Consider the following 22,726-nt stretch of genomic DNA (forward strand, 5'->3'; position numbering starts at 1 on the left):
GAGAGTGTCTTCATTAATATTATATCTTGAAACCTACTAGGAAAAACACTACTTCGGATAAAACGCCTCTGTGGGTGCTGCTTCCTGGGCCTCGAGTCCAGGGCAGCAGATACTGAAGGATTCAACCATCCCTTGGGATTCACTGGCCCTGAGGAGTGTCTAGTGCTCCTAAGGTCAAATTCGGATGCTAAATGCCTGAAATCATGGTCACTTCAGTTACTGAAGAAACTGAGTCACTGCTAAAGCCCATTGAAAAAGAAACAAAGTAAAGCATAGTTTATGCAATGCGAAATTATAAGAAATCTAAAGATTACAAAACTGAAATGGCTCCAGTGAGAACAAGGCAAACTGAACACAATCACGTATCAAGCAGAAAATGACAGGTACTTTACTTTTAAAAGGTGTGTGTATTTGAGGAAGCTACTTCTTTGAGAAAGGCTACTTAAAGGAAGTCTCTCTTCCTCTCACCAAAGTGTTAGAAATAAGGCAAATATTTCCTTCTGCATCACCGCAAATAACGCATGCTAGGCATCAAAAGTTCACTGTCAATTTCACTGCGGCAAGATTCAGAGGGAAATTCAGATCTCCTGAGACAGTCACCAAATGACTAAATGGCAACCTTCAGGATATCAAAGCGGGTGGGGAGGAAGCCACCAAAATGCGGCACTTCGTTTCAAAGCAGGAAGAACCTCTCACCCTGGTCCTCTTCACAGTGGTGTTTCCAAGACCACGTGCAGGCTCTTATGACCGCAGTTGGGGACAGGAGGCGGCAGCAGCAGCCAAGCTGCCCCAGAGTAAGGATGATGGGGGGATGGCCCAGCCCACAGTCTCATAGTAGCTGCTCCCATCCCCTGTACCGGTCTTTGCCATGGACCAGCAAGACGCTAGCTACAAGTTTACTCCAAAGACTTAGTTACTCCAAGGAACAGTGTTCAGTGTGAAATAAACAGTATTATGTAATTCCCGAATTTCTGAACCTGGCCCTTTGTGAAGCAGAATAGACCTATTTCCTGTCTTCTGGGTAAACAGTGTGCGATTCAGAGCTCTGTGCCACACTGGCCCTTTAGACAGAGCCATCCAAGTCTGCTGGCAGCACAACCATAACTAACACAGTGCCCCTTTCTCCTCCCTTCGTATTCAGAGTGCTGTCAGGGTGAATTGTTAGCTTTAACTCTGAGCTGACTGGCATTGGTCCATTTGCATCACCACCCTGGCATTATTTAAACACAGTGTGCTTCATATTTATGAGCTTACAAAATTTCTGGTCTCCTGCTTCTGCTATTCTTAAGAACCACCAAGGGAAAAGGGTGTGACCAGAAAAGCTAGTGTGTAACAAACCTCATTCAAATGCAGGCAGTGTGTTGGGAATCTTAATTCTATTAGAGCATGGACAATGAATGTATTTGTGTTAGTTACTTTCCCACTTTGAGGTTAAACAAACCAGTGAATGGGACTCCGGGTAGCAGCAGAATGAGATACTGCACTGGATGATGCTGGCAGACAAATGCCAGGGAACTGTTTTCTTAAAAAAACAACAAGTCTCTCTCCTGCCTTCCTATGCCTTTTTGGCAATTTGGATTCTGTAAATGGAAATGAATAGCTCCAGTCTTCCAAATATCTTCATTCAGCAGTTCGGTTCCGAGGTTCACATGGTGCATTATCTCCATGGCTCCTTCTAAGGAAATGTACCCCATTCAAAGAAGGTCTGAATTAACCATAGTTATGTGTTCTGTCTGCTCTGAAATCGATATCCTTTTCTGAATAAAGTTCTAATTTGCAATAATTGCCATGCTGAATAACTTGCTGCAAACCTCCTACCAAGGCCGCCACAAGACTTGTTTTCCACCCATGTGATTAACTGACTACAACTGTGTTAGAAGCGCTGCACGCGTGCACATGAGCCTGCCCACGAAATGCGCACAGGAGCACAGGCACGCCACGCCTTGACCATGGCAGTCGCCAGCACAGGTCCTCCATCCCAGCACTCATGTGTCATGGGGGTCAAGTCACAGCTACCACTCCCACCTGCCCAAAGCTCCCCCTTCACACACTTCCTTCCTATTCTGGGGTTGGATGGTTTTTAAGTAAAACTGGAGGGTTATAATCTCAAGTTGTTTGTTGTTCTGAAGATTAATCTGGTCAAGTAGAGAATTGGGTGTAGAATCTAGAGTCAAAATACTAATGGATATCAACACTATCTATTGCCAGCATCCTGCACTGGGGACCAGAAGCTATGACCATGCAGTCACTTACCATGCCCAAGCACCAAGAGTTAACCAAATCAGGCAGGTGGTAACTGACCTCACTGTGGAGGAGGAAGAGGAAAAGGAGAAGGAGAGGAGGAAGAAGAGGAGAAGGAAGAGAAGAAGGAGGGGGAGGAGGAAGAGAAGAGGAAAGAAGGAGGAAGAGGAAGAGGAGAAGGAAAAGGAGGAGGAAGAGGAGGAGGACAGGAAGAAGAAGAAAGAGGAAGAGGAGGAGAAGGAAGAGAAGAAGAAGGAGACAAAGGAGTAAGAGGAGGAGAAGGAGGAGGAGGAGAGGGAGAAGGGGATTGTCATAGAGGAGATGACTTGTTATGATTTTCTCAGTGCAGTTCTAACAAGCCCCCAAATCCAGTGAAAGTCACTAAAGATAAAACAACCTAACTCTTACATCTAGAAACCCTCTGAAAATATGCAAGTGTGTCCTTCTTTTATTCTCACATTGTTATTAAGGAAGGTAATAGGACATGAATACAGTAATCTTTATTACTTCTTAGAGTGAAATTTTATTGATTTCTCTAGGCTACTTGGCTCTGACTTATTCTCACCTACTGGGCATTAATAAACTTTTATAGCATTGCTGATGTTACAAAAGCTTCAGTAGCTATTGATGTTGATAAAGTTTGTTTGCCAAGGAGGAAAAAAATTGGCCGTAGAGATATTGTCAGGGTCTGAGTCTAATTTTCATCCTTCAAATTTGTTGATCTCTTACTGTGTGATAAATGATACAGAGAGAGATTAGATATAGAGAATATTCCACTGGGTGTTGGCCACCACAGGGTGCCTTGGGTCTTCTGTCCCTTATTTTTACCAATAAAAACTTAGAAAAATTCATGATCTTATCAATAAGACCACAAGAAATCAACACAAAAGTAAGATGAAAAAAAACTGTTAGAGGCATGCAAATATACCTTGTGAGAAATGGTAGAACGTTTGCAGAGTTCTTAGTCTTTATCATTTTATTGCTGTAGAATATTTTCTATCAGGCCTATGAGTAAAAGAGATGATGTGAATGGTTTTAATTGTATGGATTCTGGTTTAAAACTGATTTACGAGAGCCAAGGATGTATCTCAGTGGCATAAGTGCCTGCCTGGCAAGCAAAGACCCTGAGTTCGATTTCTAGTAACAAAACAATAAAAATGTTAAAAAAATAAATAAAAGTACAAGTGTGACTTAGGAGACACGTATAATTGAAGTGATTTAATACTTTTTATTTACTGCAGGGACTTTTGATAGTTACACTGTATTTAACAATAAACATTACGAGGATAGAAAATATGATATTATTTTCTAGCTTGATATTATTCTCCTCAAGTGACTACCATCTAGAGCTACAAAAGCAAATGAGGAAAAGCTGCCTAATTCTTATTAGAAATGCATTTTGTCTGCAATACTCAGCTAATCCATGGAAGAAGCCACATCATGTAGGCACATTAGAAAATTTTTCCCCAAGTTCAAGGTTAACTCATTTGTGTTCTCTGGCTTCCAGGCTTGACTACGCACTAGAAGGCTCAAACCTTTCCAGAACAGGTAATAAGTCGATGTTTGCATGATGGTATAAGTCACAGAACTCAAAGCACTTAAACTGAGTTCTAATAAATGACCCTGCCCCCACTTTATTAATCTCAGGAAACATGAAATAGAGACTTTCCTACATGTCTTCTCCAAAGAAAGATGTTCTTCCTGTCAAAAATATCATATAATATTCAGCTCTTAGATATCTACTATCTGTTAGTTTTTTCACCGAGGATTCAGAATTTCAGATTCTCCTCTGTCAATGAATAAAGCCAAATGCTTTACCCCTCTTGCAGTGAGACAAATAAATTTAAATCTTAATACCCTTTGGGGCTGGGCATATATTCAGACATCTCTTTTTTCATCACAGGTAACAATAGGAAAAAAAACACGTGTATTTGAGGACATAATAATTTTTCATGATTTAGGTCCTAAGCAATACAACCTTCTTACACAGAAACACGAACAGTAACTATAGCAGTTTCGTTTTTCAACCTAGTCAACCAACAAAGGAAGGCCTGTCCTCATCAGAATGAGAAAGTATTTCAGCCCCAGTTCTTATTTAGCCCTTGACCTCATGTGTGACTGACAAATGGAGTGGTGATCTGGGAATGCAAGCAGACACCTGTCCACGGAGGAATGGACTGGAGCCAACAGCTCATTACACAGAAAACTACTAAACAGCCATTGTCGAACAACGACTTTTCATCACCTGGGTCAGATACAAGCCAATAACCTAGAGGTGAAAGGCTGTCCATCAAATTCCAGTTCCCACTTCCCTGGTCCATTCAATCCCATCTATTCAATTTTGAGGACTCTCTTCTATAGGTTTGTGCAAAAGAGGCCATGTGATTCAATAGAGTTCAGACTGTTATTATTTATGGGATGAACTGAAAGGATTATGGATTCGATCACAATTAAGTTCTCCCTTAATGAATCTGCAGGCTTTAAATAATCTTCTCCAAGTGCACATCACTTTTCTTTTCTCCTTGGATACTCTTGAGGAGGCACAATGGTGGATACTCTCAGCCCTGAAGTGAAGTTGACACGTAGACGACACCTCTAAGCTCAGGCGTGTGAGGCCCACTCGCTGCAGTGTCCTGATGTCTGAGCACGTATTCATGAATTAGCAGACCAAGTGTTTAATTTCCATGCAAGTACTTATGTGTTTACCAAAGATTAGCATTTTAATTAGTCTGTATTTTTCTCTGAGACAATTGGCACGAATAGTATTTGCAGATATCTGACTAAGAGGATGCAGAGTAAAAAAAAAAAAGAAGGTGGGGGGTGTTGCAGTTTTATTCAAAACTCCAAATCAGCTAGTCATTCCATCAGCATGCAACAAAATGACATGAAGTGTAAGTTAGGGAACCACTGAGTTTTTGTGCAGTGGGTGGGTTTGGGGTTGAGGGTTTTTTTTTTTTTTTTTTTTTCCTTTACTTATTTATTGGTTATTTTCCTGGCTTTTTTCTTCTCAATTATAGCTCTTTACAGACAGTTCAGCAAAAGTCTTTTCTCTCAGATCTCTTTGTATGGTGTATTTGAGTCATGCTTGGAATATTAAGCGTTTGGTCTCCTCCAGTTTCAGTTCTGATGGTGTAGCATTATTGAGCAGCTTCAATTTAACTAATTTCTGAGAGACATAAAAAAAATGACCGAGGACTTTCAGCTCCGTTTAAAGGCTTTCTGCTACAGTTGGGTGAAATCTTTATGATGAGCCTTTTTTATGGAACACCTGGAAAAAACTCTAAAAAATGTTCAAAACACAACCCAAAGGGTCCAGAAAGAAACCAGGCTTTACTTGGAAATAGCCATAATAATGCTCTTTGCTCACAGACTATGTAAAACATTCAGAGATTTGATGAGTTTGCCAGGGGAGCCCAGCAACTCAGATCTCTCCTGACTGCCCATGCTCCCCTCTTGCAAAGTCATTCAGATGGAAAGCTTCTGAAAATGTCTCTACCTTTCCGTTTTTTCCAGGTACAACGTTTCTTCTCCTTTTTACTTCATCATTTTTTCCATCTTTTTCAGTATTTCCCACATAAATATATATGTTCTTCTTCTAATATTACCTTATTAAATAAGTGTAAAATGTGATTGTGAGTTCCTTCTTACAATCTCTCTGAAATAACACACTTGGGAAGTGGGACTTCATGCCGACACAAAATTTGTTTCAGATAACCTAGCAGTATTCACACCTTGAGCCGTCGTGGTTAACAAGAAAGTTTTGATATTAAGAAATGTACTTTTAAGTTCATCAAACATAATTTTGCTTTGCATTATCTTTGTCTCTATCCAGGGATTATTCTGAATTCTAACAAGACAGATTATTTTAAAAATTACTACCACAGAGATGGGCACAGACGTACCCTATGAAAGAAATGTCACACAGACATTTTAAAATGTAAAGTGGAATCCGATCATCTTCATTGGCGTGGTTATGACTAGCTGTCACACACATACACTTTACGGCGTTGTGTATAACCATGTGGTGTTATTATAACACGCAACGTGACATTTGACAGACAGTAAATGGCTCTCTGAAGAGTAGAGGGCAAGGAGACAGGAGGCATCAAAACTTTCATGAAAAATAAAGCAAAACAAATGAAAAGCCAAATGATTAAAAAGGAATAGTTATTATGGCCTTTCATGGTATCACTCAGAAAATAAAACCTCAAAATTTAGACCCTTCAACGTCATTTTTAAAAACTTAAGTGTCTGGGGAAAATGTCAGTCTCCCTTTACGAGGAACCTGGTCACTTTTACAAAGTACAAGGACCCTTGTTTAACTGGCATTGACAGAGAACAAGCTTTTTTTTCCCTGTGAGGCTGAGTATCAAAACTTTTTGTTATCAGTTTCAACCTTTTTTACACATTTCTTGTAAAATGTACTTCACACTTCCTTGGTCTCTTAAATAGATATTTGATGAAATCCTCACGTAATTGATGACTTGAATCATTTATCAATTATCATGTGGTAAGTTCTTCATTGACTACTAATGGTGAATTTATTTGCTCTGAAAAGAAATTCTTCCAAATGACTAATTCTTATTTCTTTTATTTGATATTTATGTATTTTATGAGTAAAACTAAATAACTGTCTCTAGTTATCATTCTCAATATTTCTGTGTCTAGTAGTCAATTTAATACTCCAATCTCAAATTTGAATTGATTAGATTCTCTTGCATTTAGGTGCACTCTTTATTAATTTCAGTAGCTTAGTAAGAGATTCCCAGACAAAAAGAGTTGTTCGTTCCAACCTCTGAGTGTGTAGGATGAAAAGAACCAGAACAGTTAAATTCAATACGCTATATTCTGAACACATGTTTTAGGAATTTTTAATTCCCAATGCAAGTGTCAATCATATAGTGAATTCTTTTTGTTTCTGTTTTTGTTTTGGGTTCTTTATTTTTTCTTTCTGATAACAACAGACTCGAACCCTAAGAAAAATTCTGGCTCTCATGGAGATTAATCCTTACCTGCTTCTCCTGACGTCACTCTTAAGACATTGAGAACTGATATGTAGGTTAGGAAAATGTAAAGGATACCAATCCTAACTAAGCATTGCACATGCAATCAGTCTGCACCAGCTTATGACATCAGAGGAGTTACAACCACAGATCTTAAACATTTGGAACCATCTCTGAAACTGAATGTCAAGGTACCAGGAACTCAAACCTCAAACCCACATCAGATAGCCTTACTCTAGGCATTAGGAGGTCAGCAATGGAAAGCATAAATTATTATCTTTCTAAGCACAAATACTTCCTGATACAAGATGACCAAGAACAATTCACAGATTGTTCAAACTGTAGAAATAAAGTGCTTGTCTAGTAATAATCTGCCAAATTTACATGAAAGGCAGACTACATAAAAGTCTGAGAGCTCAAAAGCAGTTACCTGCTCCACTTGATGGCAGACCAAATATGTGACTCAGTTTCTTCATATTTTGAGTTGAGGCTACCTGGAGAGAGATAATGATGGTATTGTGTATTTCAAAAGGCCATTAGGAAAGGTATTGATGACACTGAAAATGTGAGTTCATCATATAGAATGGAATCATATATACAAGTGGGTTTTCAAAACATGTTGAGCTTTATAGTAAAAATTAAAAGCAGTTTGAAAGAAATTACCTAGCTATGAAGTATACTTGAATGCAGACACATGCCAGATGTAGATGTTTCACTATTATATTCCACTTATATGGAATAAATGCTTAATTTTTAAAAATTACAGTTATTTTTCAAAGGAAATATTTAACAGAAAAATATCACTGATTAACAAGCTTGAAAATGAATCCTAATAATAACAGCAATAAGGACATTAAGCAAAAGATGTGTGAAAATTAATTTCTCCACTATGTTCCCTAAACTCTTGTTAAACCTCGAAAGTTAATTCAGTAATTTTACTAGTTAAAGAGAAAACTGCTTAAAAGGAAAACAAACACTTCTACTTAAAAAAATGAAAAAAAGATGGAAGTTCTGTTCATTCCGAGAATACGTGGATTTTTCAAATGCATATTCTAAGAAAGTCTGCTTCTTGCCCTTTTCTCTGGCTCTTGCTCATTTTTCCATTCCTAGGTTAGGAAGCAGTTCAGGAAACTCCTTCAGGAAACCTTCCCTAGGATTTAAAATGGCCCTGAGATCACTGCATTTTTTCTACCATAGTATTTCTCACATTTTATAGCAGTTGCTTCTTTCTCTTCTACAATACACTGCAGAAACTCTAGCAAGGCTGAGTCCTTATCTGTCTTGCTTACAGTGCCAAAGAAGTGCTCAGTGCCTCAGTAAGCAGTAAATTCCCTCCTAAGAAATGGAAATGTGAAGAATTCAAGGAGCTCACTGTCCTATGAAAGGAACCACGTTTAATGCAGGAGGTCACAGTAGGAGAAATGAAAAGAGATTCCCTGGGGCTGAGACATCAGATGTCAAAGAAGCCTTGTTGGATAAAGTAAGAAATAGAAAGAATACTGAGTAAGTAGCAAGTCACAGTCTGTCTAGACTACCTTCTCACAACAGGACTCTAGGAAGTTTTAAATTGAAATCAAAAATGCCACCATAAATGTTTAGAATTAAGTTATATGAAAAACTGAACTTCTAAAAGACTGAAAGAGAAGTGTTAGAATCACACTTTAGGGCCCAGGGATTTAGCTCAGCAATGTGACACCTTTTGGGTAAGCATGAGGTCCTGAGTTTGATTCCTGGTTAGCTCCCCAAAAGAGTCACATTTTATAAGTTATATTTCTCAAAATATGAGCATCTTTTTGGAGCATAAATAAGTATTTAGCAAAGAAACAGTGAAAAAGAGTTCTACAGGCAAATAATATTTGAAAAACATCACACAGTCTAACCCAGCATGAAGATTCACAGTGCCCATTAGGTTATTACGGGCTCTAAGCAGTCCTGCAAGAAAGAATTTCTTTAAAACAGGTTTCCCAAGCTTACCCCACCCAAGATACCTTTTTCTACAGATCACTTCTGCCATCTCAATGGACAAAATTTGAATTCACTAATCCAGATTGCATGTAAACATGTAGACATGCTGTATATTACCTTATTTATCAACAGTGTGTAAATTATTATTTTTATTAGAGTGTAATGTTTCAAAAGGTGCCTATACTATCAGGGGACATCACCTCAGAAACCACAGCCAGTGACAACTAGGTCCAACCCAGTGGTTGCTTTCTCATAACAGAAAGCATAAACTATAGCTTTCTTGATATTAAGAAATTTCTAAAAAGGACTTGGGGTTTACGCAAGAAGAGGAGGAACACAAGCCATAAACTTCAGTTTATCTTCAATATTGAAATGATAAATATTCTCCAGGATTTCCACTAGAACCCTGACCAAGGACCTATGGTCTTCCTTCATCAGAGAAATTGGAAAAACTGACTTGAATGGTTGTCAATACTCCAATGGGATAATCACTCCACAATGATGCTTGAACATACATTTTTATATAGACACTTTTAACTATTGAAAATATGTTTTAAAATGTATGTTTTAATTGTCTTTTCACTCCAACTACCCTTTATGTGGGAACAAGTCTTTGTTGAACAGAAATATTTAAGAAGTTTTGATTCTCTAAATTGAAAGCTCATTCATGTAAAACAAGTATATTTTAGTGCCAATATACAATTAACTATTATTTTTTATCATGTAAGAAAACTTTTTTATTTCTAGCAGTAAACCAAATTATGTAGCATATTTATTTTCTTTCATTCTGGAAAAATCATATTTGTTCCACTGTAGTCTTTATTTCTAGATTAAGACATAAACTTTACATCTAGACACACATATACAAAAAATGAGGAACATGCCTTCTGCTGGAGGGACAATTAAAAAATGGTCTTCTAAGTATGTATGTCAGTTTTCACTACCCAAAAGAAAGCATGTAGTTTTGTGGAGGTGCTGTTTTCCAGAAAACACCATTTAATGCCAAAAGGTATGAGGGCTATAGAAATCCCAAAGCTGGAAACATGGACTTCAGAGAACCAAGATAAAATCTCAAGAAGCTGATCACACCAGGACAACTGAGAGTAATTAACTGGATGAGAGAAACAGTGCTCATTATCCACCCAACCAACAGGCAGAATGATAAACTCATGTTTAGGCAAATTGGGTAACAGCAATTGCTGAATACTTATAGATTATGAGTCTCAAAGGTGAAAAAGTTTGGGTTAATGCATTTGAGACCCATAAAAAAGCCTTACAGTCTGTTGCATTCCTGTGAAGGCCAGACAGGCAAGCTCCCATATGGCCATTTTTTTAAGAGTTCCACACTTGGGAGAAGAAATAAAATTTCAATTCTGGCCCATAAATCCAATATGGTTTTTCCAGGTTTGAAAATCTTACTCTTTTTAAATTATAACTCTGTCCTCCTTTGGCATCGGAAGATATTGGTAACTGCTATCAAGATCAAGATAAGATAGAAATTGATGGATGGAGAGACCCCGTTTCTTTACCTTGTGTCACTTGGAATTTGTTAGAGAGAAGTAGGATTTATAATGTGTTCATTAGTTTTGGTCTGTGGGTCCATGGTTGGTGCCTTTTATGTTAATGAATCCTTCGATTCATTTCTTAGGTATTAGCGATGAGAAAAAACTATGCAGCCCAGCTAACCCTCACTATCACTGAAATAACCTGTGCCCTACCAATGCCCTCTTTTAAAAGCAGCATTATTTAAGAGTTTGAGTTCATTCACTCTTGCTACATTCAGAAATAGTGTGGTGTTAAGAACACCCAAAGTTATCAATCTCCAAAAGAAAACCCTGAAAAATAGAGTATTGTCAATAGAGTTTGACATATAAGGGAAAATAAGTGCTCCAAGTGTACGTTGTAATCTTTCAGGAAGTATTTGCTTTACAAGAAGATTAAAGAAAAGCTACATTCAGTTTTGTGGAAAGAATCATCAGACAGATTTAAAATCCCAAAGGAAAGCATCCACTATAACTGGTCAGAAGCCAAGAAAGACAGAAAAAGATTGCAGGATTGAGCATAAGGGCAAGTAGAAAATAAAACACCTGGTGTGGAGACAGGGTGACTCTGGAGCGAAGGTTAAAGGACAGCAGAAATCTCTTGGTGAGTTTATCTTAGAGATTTGAGAGCTGCATATCATAAAGAAGCCAGAATATGATGAAACCATTAAAGGTAGAGATGTATTATCTCTCTTGAAAGTCTCAGAAAATCGTAGCCCAAGGCTAACCTTCTAGGCAGTAAAAACCAAAGAGTCTAGTGTATAGTTTTAAATAGCCTGAATACCAAAGAGGGAGCTAGACACTAAACAGAAGATAGGAGACAGACAGATCGGATCACATGGCTCATAGCAGTGGCTCCTGATCTGACTGAGATTCTTGCAGTACATCCTCAAGCCTAACTCTCGAAACTTGGATTTTAGATCCAGGTTGGAATTTCACCCTTTTTCGCTTTTGAAATGCTCCCAACCCATTCCACAGTTCTGCCAGGTCCGACCGTCCATGAGTTAGAGCAGAAGATCACTTAAATCTAAATGTCATCATGTTTAGAAACTACAAATACATAGACAAGTGCTTGTCCTAAACACTAAGAATCAGCTTTCTTATGTCCCTGTGACTTCCTAAGTTGTGGCTCTTCTATTCTTGAATATATTTCCTGTTTCCTTTTCTCCAGCTGCAAACCATACTGTCTAGGGAAGTTCAGCTTAGTTTCAACTTTTCAATGTTGTTTTCTGGGAAGTCTTTTCCTCTCTTCCCAGCACATTATCTGATTCAGAAACCGGGCCCTTACTGTTGCATTTTATATAGTTTAGTGTCCTAGTGTGCCACAAAACAGAGACAAAGCTGTGATACAACATCCACAGAAGGTCAGTCCTCAGCAGCCATGGTGTAGACAAGGCCTCTACTTTCCCAGTCAGTGACCACTGGATTAAAGCCTAAACCCACCATTCCATAGGAGGACGAATGCCCTGTCACACAGGATTCACACATGGTCCATTGTGACTCTGATATGTTCCATTGTTCCTTCTGATATGTTCCATTGCCTTTTTACTCACAATGTACTAATGATGCGTTGGACCATTAAAAACAGTACATTTGTTTAAAAAAAAATAACATATTTATCAAAGAAAATAAAAGTCAGAATAAAAGCAAATGAAATTTAAAGTACCTATAATCCAGTGCTCATACACAATTACATTGTTAACTTTTAGAAGAAAATATGGTTAAGTTATATGGTGTATAAAGGACATGATATAAAAAAATATTTATTGCATAATAATTATGTATAAAATTCATATATATATAAAATGAAATACTCTTCTATCAGGTAATGAAATACTTCTATCAGGTAATGAAATACTCTTCTACAAAATAATTCACAATATTAATAATGCCCTATAATGTAAGGTAATCATGATTTATCACTGGGCATTGAGACTACATATAGTTTTTACAAGCAATATTATAATAAATATTATGGCTAACTGTATAATAATTTTTAACTGTTTTGAAAGGTATATTAATAGAAACTGAATTCTTCCTTAAAGGGTGTGCATACTTGTAGGATTTTTCTACAAGTTGATTGGCATCTGTAGATCTCAGTTCCCCATATTCATTCTGACACAGTACACTAGCTTCTAAAAACAAATTTGCCAGATTTAGAGGTGAATATAGCATCTTTTTTGTTTCAGTTTAAATTTCTTTTTAAATTCCTTTGAGATTGTTTCTTTTTCTTTTCTTTGGGGGTATGTGTAATGTGTGCAATTTGTAATGATACATTTTGCCAACATGAAAAGTTCAGAAGTTTAACTATCTGACTCAGGCAATTGACCAGGAAACTCACTTTGTAAACATCCTTATCCCAGGCAAATAGAGGTGACAGAGATAGTGTGAGCCCTACACACCATACAGAGAATAACCTGTCTATAACATAAGGGAAGAAGAGGGGCTTGCTCTCCCCCTTTTTTTCTCTTACTGTTTTGTCTTCTGCTGCCTTGAACTGTTGCCCATCACCTTGTCACTTGTCTTGGAGCCAATTGACAATGGACTGAAACCTCCACAAACTGTGAATTAAATAAACCTTTCCTACCTTTATTTTGGGCATTGGGTATTTTGTCTCAGCAATGAGAGAAAAGTAACCAAGACAGAATTTGGTACCAGGAATGGGATCACTGCTGTGACTATACGTGACCATATGGTTCAAGAGCTTTTGGGAATGGCTTGTGAGAAGAGTCTGGAAAAGTTCAGAGATGTCACCTGAAACAGTAGAGCTGGAATGCCTTAGGTTGCTCTGCATGGAAGAATCTGATTGGAGCCAGAAGATCAAAATGCTTACAGAAATCCTGCTGATAAAGACCAGCTTGGGTGATTTCTGCTGGGAAGGACTACATTGACTTTTGGACTTCAGACAAGGTATGTTATGGCTTGGCCGAAAGTTTGTCTGCATTTTGCTCATGTTCAGAGGTTTTGCTTGAGACTGAGATTAAGGGTGGCATACTAATTAATCTGGCAAAAGAAATTTCAAGGCAGTCAAATTTTGATGTTGTAGCATGGCTGTTGTTGGAGACTTAGTTAAATCTATGTTAAGAATCAATAGCAAATAGTCCATTAGGGTGATTTAAAATGTGAGCTTGCCCAGAAAGAAAGTTTCAGTAAAACTGTGGGCTACAAAGATAGAGCAGAGATCTTGATTGCTAAGAAGGAATAGGAGACTAAAAAAGATGGCCTGAGGACATCACAAGTAGCAGCAAGTCTTCACCCTTTGCAGTCTCAAAACTTTGCTTTGAAGAAAAAGCCACAGACACCATGTTATAGAATGGTGGTATCTGCACCATATTTCATAATGGAAGCAGCACAGAAAATGTGTTTCTTGGAATTGGATTCATAGTGCCCAGTGATCCAGGTACTCAACCCCTACTATCAAGAAAGAAGAAACCGTGGCTACTCCTCCAGCTGGCAACAGAACTTGATGTCATCCATGAGGTTCTGGTTTTACATTCATGCAGAATTCAAGAGCTGTGGGGTTAAAAGGGCTCCCACTCCAATCTCAGGAGGACTGAGAGGCCAGGCAGTGTGCCCTTGACAGGGTACTGTGTGAAGTTGTGAGGGTGAAACCCCTAGTGCAGTGAAGACCCCAGAAGCAGATCTTTGCATCTGGAAACTGGAAAAGCCAGGAACGTGGATCATCTAAGAAAATCTTCGGATGGAAAACAATTCTTCATGCAGCAGGAATCCAAAAAAAGGCAGGAGTAGCCATTCTGTTTGCAGACAACGTGAACTTTAAACCAACAATGACCATAAAGGACAAAGAAGGTCACTACATACTCGTAAGGGGAAAACTCCAAGAGGAAGAGATAACTATCTTAAATATATACGCACCAAACTCCAGAGCACCCAGTTATATAAAACAATTGTTAACAGAAATGAAAACTCAAATTATCAGTAACACAATTGTAACAGGAGACCTTAATACACCACTGACACCAAGGGACAGATCAACCAGACAGAAAATGAACAAAGAAATAACAGAACTGAATCACACCTGTGAACAAATGGGTTTGATAGACATATACAGAATGTTCCACCCAACAACATCAGAATACACATTCTTCTCAGCAGTACATGGATCATTTTCTAAAATAGACCATATATTAGCTCACAGAACATATTTAAGCAAATGCAAAAGAGTTGAAATCATCCCTTGCATATTATCGGATCATAGCGCTCTGAAATTAGAAATTAATGACAAAAGATACTGCAAAAATTCCGCAAACACATGGAAACTAAATAACACACTCTTGAGTAATCAGTGGGTCACAGAAGAAATTAAAGAAGAAATTAAACAATACCTAAAAGAAAATGAAAATGCAGATACAACTTACCGGAATCTGTGGGATGCAATGAAAGCCGTTCTGAGAGGAAAATTTATTGCACTGAGTTCCCACATCAGGAAAACAGAACGAGTACAAATAAATAACTTGATGCTACACCTCAAACAGCTAGAAAAAGAAGAGCAAGTCAAGCCCAAAGCCAAAAGAAGAGAGGAAATTATAAAAATCAGAGCAGAAATCAATGCAATAGAGACTAAGAAAACAATCCAAAGAATCAACGAATCAAAGAGTTGGTTCTTTGAAAGAATAAATAAAATCGATAAGCCCCTAGCCAACCTTATTTTAAAAAGGGAAGAAAAAGCTCAAATTCATGCAATAAGAAATGAAAAAGGAGAAATCACTACAGACCCAATAGAAATACAGAGGATCATCAACACCTATTTTGAAAACCTCTACTCTCAGAAGTTTGATAACACAGAAGAAATAGACAGATTCTTAGAAGCATATGAAGTACCAAAGCTAGATCAAGAGGATATAAAACTGTTGAATAACCCAATCTCTGCTAATGAACTTGAAAATGTAATTAAGGCCTTACCCAACAAGAAGAGCCCAGGCCCAGATGGATTCACTGCAGAATTCTACAAGAAATATAAAGAAGACCTAATGCCGACACTCCTCAAACTATTCAATGAAATTGAAAGGGAAGCAATCCTTCCTAAGTCATTCCTGGAAGCAAATATTACTCTAGTACCAAAACCTGAGAAAGACCCAACTATAAAAGAGAACTATAGACTGATCTCCCTAATGAACACAGATGCAAAAATCCTCAATAAAATATTGGCAAATAGGATGCAGCAAATCATCAAGAAGATTATACACCATGACCAAGTGGGATTCATCCCAGGAATGCAAGGATGGTTCAACATATGCAAATCAATAAATGTAATCCACCATATCAATAAAGCCAAAAATAAGAATCACATGATCATTTCTATAGATGCAGAAAAAGCCTTCGATAAGGTCCAACACTTATTCATGATAAGAACTTTACAGAAAATTGGAATAAATGGTCTTTACCTCAATATAATAAAGGCCATTTATGACAAACCAACAGCCAGCATCATACTAAATGGCCAAAACTTGAAAGCCTTTACTTTAAAATCGGGCACAAGACAAGGATGTCCTTTATCACCACTCCTATTTAATATAGTACTGGAAGTACTAGCCAGAGCAATTAGGCAAGAAAGAGAAATAAAAGGGGTAAAGATAGGAAAAGAACAAGTTAAATTATCATTGTTTGCAGATGACATGATACTCTACATAGAAGACCCCCTAAACTCCATTGAAATACTCTTAGATACAATAAATAAATTCAGTAATGTGGCTGGATACAAAATCAATACTCAGAAATCAATAGCATTCCTATACACGAACAACAAAATTACAGAGAGGGAAATAAGAGAAACTGGACTATTCACATTAGCAAGCAAAAAAATGAAATATTTAGGAATTACTCTTACGAAAGAAGTGAAAGACTTATACAGTGAAAATTATAATACACTGAAAAAGGAAATTGAAGATGATCTCAGAAAATGGAAAGACATCCCTTGCTCATGGATAGGAAGAACAAACATTGTGAAAATGGCCATTCTCCCAAAACTGTTATACAGATTCAATGCAATCCCAATAGAAATACCATCAACATACCTTACAGATCTAGAGAAATCACTCCTAAATTTCATCTGGAACCAGAAGAGACCTAGAATCGCAAAGGCAATTCTAAGCAGCAAAGACAAAGCAGGAGGCATCACAATCCCTGACCTGAAGTTATACTACAAAGCAACAGTAGTAAAATCAACATGGTATTGGAATCAAAACAGAGCCGAAGATCAGTGGAATAGATTAGAAGATACAACCACAACTACGAACACACTCAACCACCTTATCTTTGATAAAGGAGCCAAGCAGGTTCACTGGAAGAACGACAGTCTCTTTAATAAATGGTGCTGGAAAAACTGGCTCTCCATTTGCCGAAAACTAAAGCTAGACCCATGTCTATCACCATGTACTAAGTTAAAATCTAAATGGGTCAAAGATCTGAATATTAAAACAGAAACACTAAATCTATTGGAAGACAAATTAGGTAGAAACCTTGGAGACATAGGAGTAGGTAACGAATTCATGAACAGGACTCAAACCGCACGGGAAATACTTCCCAGAATCAATAACTGGGACCACTTCTTATTAAAAAGTTTCTGCATGTCAAAAGAAATCTCCAGCATAGTGAAAAGAAAACCCACAAACTGGGAAAAGAGTTTAGTGAACTCTCTCTCAGACAAGGGCCTCTTGTCTAAAACATAAAGAATTAAAGAAACTCAGACCTCCGAAATTCAAAGATCCAATCCAAAAATGGGCATCTGAGATGAATACGCAATTCTCAGATGAAGAAATGCAAATGGCAAATAAATACATGAAAAAATGCTCATCATCATTGGTCATTAGAGAAATGCAAATTAAAACCACACTGAGATACCATCTCACTCCTGAAAGAATGGCCAGGATCAAGAAAACCGACAACAAATGCTGGAGAGGCTGTGGGGAAAAAGGAACTCTCCTGCACTGCTGGTGGGAGTGTAGACTGGTACAGCCTTTGTGGAGATCTGTCTGGAGATTTCTCAAAAAGTTGGGACTAGAAATCCCATTTATTCCAGCTATTCCACTTCTAGGCATATTCCCAGAAGAACTGAAAGCATCATACCACAGTGATATATGTGCACCTATGTTTATAGCAGCACAATTTGTAATCGCCAGATCTTGGAAACAACCCAAGTGTCCATCAACTGAGGAATGGATAAAAAAGTTGTGGTATTTCTATACAATGGAGTATTATTCAGCTATAAAGAAGGATGGCATTGAGATATTTATCAATAAATGGGCGCAGCTTGAGACCATACTCATAAGTGAAATAAATCAATCTCGCATGTGTGAATACCGAATAGTTTCCCTACTGTAAGTAATGATTCAAATATATAAAAATATGTGGTAATCATGATTCCCCATTAGGTGGCCTAGGAGCCTTATAAAGTTTTCACTCATTAATTAGAAAGGCTTTATTCTGGGCTTCTTGATATGAAAATATTTGAAGCTAGAGTATATGAAGTTTTATCCAAATATTTCAAGGAAAAAGACACTATGGTAACTACTATTAAGTCAGGTTATATGGTGGTGAAGTACTAGGTTGTTGAAACAGTCATGCTGTGACCTCTATTGTTATATTGTTATGTCCTGTTTTATCTCAATCTCCCCCTTATTGTTTTAAAAAATTATTTAGTCATTTCTTATGTTTGTCTTAGTTAAAGAAAAAATTCAAAAAATTAGGATATATAAATAGTAACTCTTTTTGATTTCCTATTAACTTGTTTTGAAGTCCTGTAATACTCCCACGATCTTGTTTTGACTGATTAGACTCTGTTCCATTCTGTATGATAGTATCAAGTTTGAGGGTATAGGCAACTACTTTGAAGGCAATAAGATTCACTAAGATGCCCATTCTGGTTTGACTATTGTTTTCTTTGGAAGTCCTGTAATGTTTACAATGCCTAAGTTTTATTGGTCTTGTTCTCTACTGTTTTGTCTAAGTTTATAATATCTAATGAGATAGACAATTCTTTTTAAGGAAACAAGGGACAATGTTGATAACCATTGTTGATAAACTTGTACTCTGTTCTACACCATGTGCTATGTCTATCCTTGGTATTGACTGACAGCTTTGTTTTGCCATATTTGACTGTATTCTTCCCCCCCCCAAAAAAAAAGTAATAAGCACTAAGGAGTAATAAAATCCAAAATGTGTAAATTTTGTTGTAAAAAAGAGAGGGGAAAAAAAAGAGCTCTAACGGATATAACAGCAAGTGTGTTTAGGGGTGTTAAATAGCTGACTATATCAATGTTTTTGGATCATTGAACACAGCTGTTTGCAGTCTCCCTGTTTGAATGTCCACCTTGTATTCTTTGATACTGTGATTTGAGGAACTATTTTCAAGATGATAATATGTAATCTACTAACAGGTGATTTCTTACTGTTATTTTTTTTTGTTTGTTTGTTTTGTTTTTTTGTAGTTCTGTATTACGTGTACCCTTACACCGCTTTGGTTTGTTTTGTGTTTTTCTCTTTTTCCTCTTTAATTAAAAAAAAAAAAAAATCTTCAAGGAGGGAGCAAAGCAGGCCTACGACAGAAGCCCTGTGAGCTCTCACTACTGGAAGTGCCATAAGGGCAGAGCTACCCAAGCCAAAGGGAGCTCACGACTTGTCATAGAATTCTTTAGATGCTGCACATGGAACTACAGGACTTAATGTTTGCCTGCTGGATTTTTGAGCTTGCTTTGGTTCCAATTCTTTGTAGTTGCAGTTGTAAATTTTGGAATGAAACTGTTTATCTGATGCCACTGAATGTTGAAAGTGTTTAACTTTATTTTCATTTGTGCAAGAGACTTCAGCTAACAGGCTCCCTTAAATCTCAGAAAAGACTTGGAACTCGGACTTTTCAGCAAAACTGTTTCAACTGAAACTGTTAGGACTTTGGCAACTCATAGACATGGACTAAATGCTTTTCGCACAAAGGGGTGTGCATGAGTCTTTGGGGGCTAGGAGTGAAACGTTATGGTTCTAAAGTAATATCATTGTGATAGGCTTAATACTGGTTATTAAGGATTGTTAAACATCTGTTATAGAGCTCAGGATGTGAAGTGATAATAAGCATATCTTTGTATCTGGAAATAGATTTAAAGAAATGTGTCTGGTTGCCAAGTTGACAAGGGGTAGATTGTAATGGTTGATACACTAGGTCAACTTGAGAAATTTAAAAGTTTAAGTGACTCAGTAGGGGGCCAAGTTCCTCACTTTGTAAACATTCTGAGTCTGCTCAAGAGAAGCAGAGATGGTATGATTGCTACTCCCCACTAGGGTGGGTAGCATGCTTATGACATAAAGGATGAAAAGAGGCGTGCTGTCTCCTTTTTTCTCTTGTTGTTTTCGCTGTCTTCTCATGCCTTGATCTGTTGCCCCTTACTATGCCACCCTGCCTTGGAGCCAGCTGATTCTGGACTGAAACCTGCAAAAAATGTGGGCTAAATAAACCTTACTTTCCTTAATTTTGGGTGTTGGGTGCTTTGTCTCAGCAATGCGAGAAAAGTAATCAAGACATCCTGCAACATATGTGCTTCTTCACTGTGAATTTTTTACTCCTTTTGAATTTTTCTTGAATTGTTTTTCTTATTGATTTGCCAATGCTCATTGTACAATAATGATATCAACCCTTTCACATCATGATTGTGAAAACATTTCTTTATTTTATAACTTAGCCTTCGGTTTTATTCAAAGTGTTTTCTTGTTTTATTCATGCACTTCAAAAAGAGCTTGTTTCCAATGAAGTTAAATCTACCAGCTTCTGTATTAGTTATTGGTATATAGGTATGGACTATGTTTCAGAAGGTCTCTGCCCTCAAATAATTTAAAATATCATCTCATGTGCTTATTTACCTTTAAATTCTTACTTTAACCTCTATAATTTTTGTCATTTGGAATTTACTTTTACATATAATAAAAAAGGAGTCTATCTCCCCTTTTTCTTATGCAGCTTATAGCTTTTATAATATAATATCAGTAATCTCAAATGCCAACTTATCATATGTGAAAGTTATGGTAAAGTTGTGTATCTACAAGTGTTTTGACTTACTCTCCATTAATTTTCAGCTAGTCATAAGCTGACTTTCTATATGTCACTCATTATGTGTCTCTCAAGTTATTAAAAATACTTGGAGTATGCTTCCTATTAGTATTTTTAAATTAAAGAGTTCTGTGAATTATCCCTAACTATAAATTTTAATGTCTTTAAAATGCCTTCGGTGTATTAAGATTTAAATAGGTTTAGATAGGAAGTTGGGATACAGCACCCAATTTCTCTCTCCATCTTTGAGAACAGTGCCCAAAACACAGTAAATACTAAATGAATGAAAAACAGTTGCTTGACTCAAGCCAATCACTCTATTTTTACCTCTATTTATACAGTTATTTTTGATTTACACTTACACAGTTAGTATATTTGATTCATCTTCTATAGAGATATAAAATTATATGCATGGTTGCATACCTTTATCTACACTTAATTTTTCATCTCTTATCAATTAAAATACTGAACTAAACTGGTGTGATTTGGAGACAGCGTTGTTCTATGAACAAAACTAAAGTAATTCATGCTTTGGTCATTAAAGAGCCAAATTTCCTTGTTATTTTTAGATTCTTCTTATTTTTTTTAAAGAAAAAGATTAAATGAATACCACTAGGATTTGGATGAACAATATTCTTGGTGAGGCAGGAGAAACTCTGAGATGAGACTTCGAAACGTCTACCTCTTGGTATATGTACCTTCTTCAAATTGTTCATTCAAACACTGAGCTAGGTGATGTTCTAGAAGATGTTTGCAGGTGTACTTAGAGCCCAAATCCATTGGCTCTAAGAAACAAGACATTATGGATCATATTTGGTGAACTTTAAAAGGGACAGAGCTTTCCCTGAGAAAAAGATTCGAAGTATGAGAAAGTTTTTATGTGAGAAACGGTCTCTGTTGCTAGTTTAGGGCACCCAAGGCGGGTGCGGTCCTTAGGAGCAGTGAGAAGCCCCAGCCAACACGGAGAAAGGAAATGGAATCTTGGCTTCCTATTGCCACTGAGGAAAGTGAACCCTGAGAAAGCCTTGTAATCTTGGAAGAATGCAGATCACAGGTGCCTTGTTTTCACCCTTGTGAGGCACTGGGCAGAGAATCCCATCTGCCATGTGCCAGGCTTCTGACCCACAGAACTGTGGGCTAAAAAATGGGCATTATTTTAAACCATGCAGTTCATGGCAATTTGTTACCCAGTAGAACCTGAAGTGCAACTTAACTCTTACTTCATTTTTTACTCTGTATATTAAAGTACAAATATGATTTCAATTCACGGTTGCTTGTTTACTACATTGGTCAGAACTGGATGCAGAAGAATCACTCTGAAAAGCAATATAGAATATTTACAATGGGACAAACTTTGCTAGATTAGAAGCAAACTCAGGAATCCATATTTATTACCATCACAATACCAGTAGGTTTCAATGATAACCGTCATATTCTTCAATAATAAAAAGTGACATTTGGATACACTTTGTCTCAAAGCATTCCCTACCTAGTCAAGATTTTGGTAGATAAGTATTCAAAGTTATCAGTACCTGTCTACCTCACCCTCCATGCAATTTTTAGAAAACACTGGGAAACTTCAAGACACTCCTAATGAAATTATGTTTCTGGAATAGTGGCATATGGGTGGCTCTTTAGGCCTCTCTAAACATGTGATTGACATTGGGCACCATTCAGGAGGGCTCTCCTCTGTGTTATACTTTGTAAGCAAGAAACAATATATGGAAACAGTAGAACCATTTCATTTCTGTTCGGAGAATAAGTGTTTTTAAGGTTTTCATTTTAGTCAAATGATTTCAGCCTTCCTGTACAAAAAAAAATGCAGACGCCATTATAGTGACACATAAGCTCTGCCTGCCTCAATGAGTAGAGCTGACCTACTCGGTCGAATAGAGAAATAGCTCTTACGCAGAAGCACATGG

This window comes from Cavia porcellus, unplaced genomic scaffold, assembly GCF_034190915.1.
Source record: "Cavia porcellus strain 051 isolate PalLab524CR breed Dunkin Hartley unplaced genomic scaffold, mCavPor4.1 scaffold_2, whole genome shotgun sequence".
NCBI lineage: Eukaryota > Metazoa > Chordata > Mammalia > Rodentia > Caviidae > Cavia > Cavia porcellus.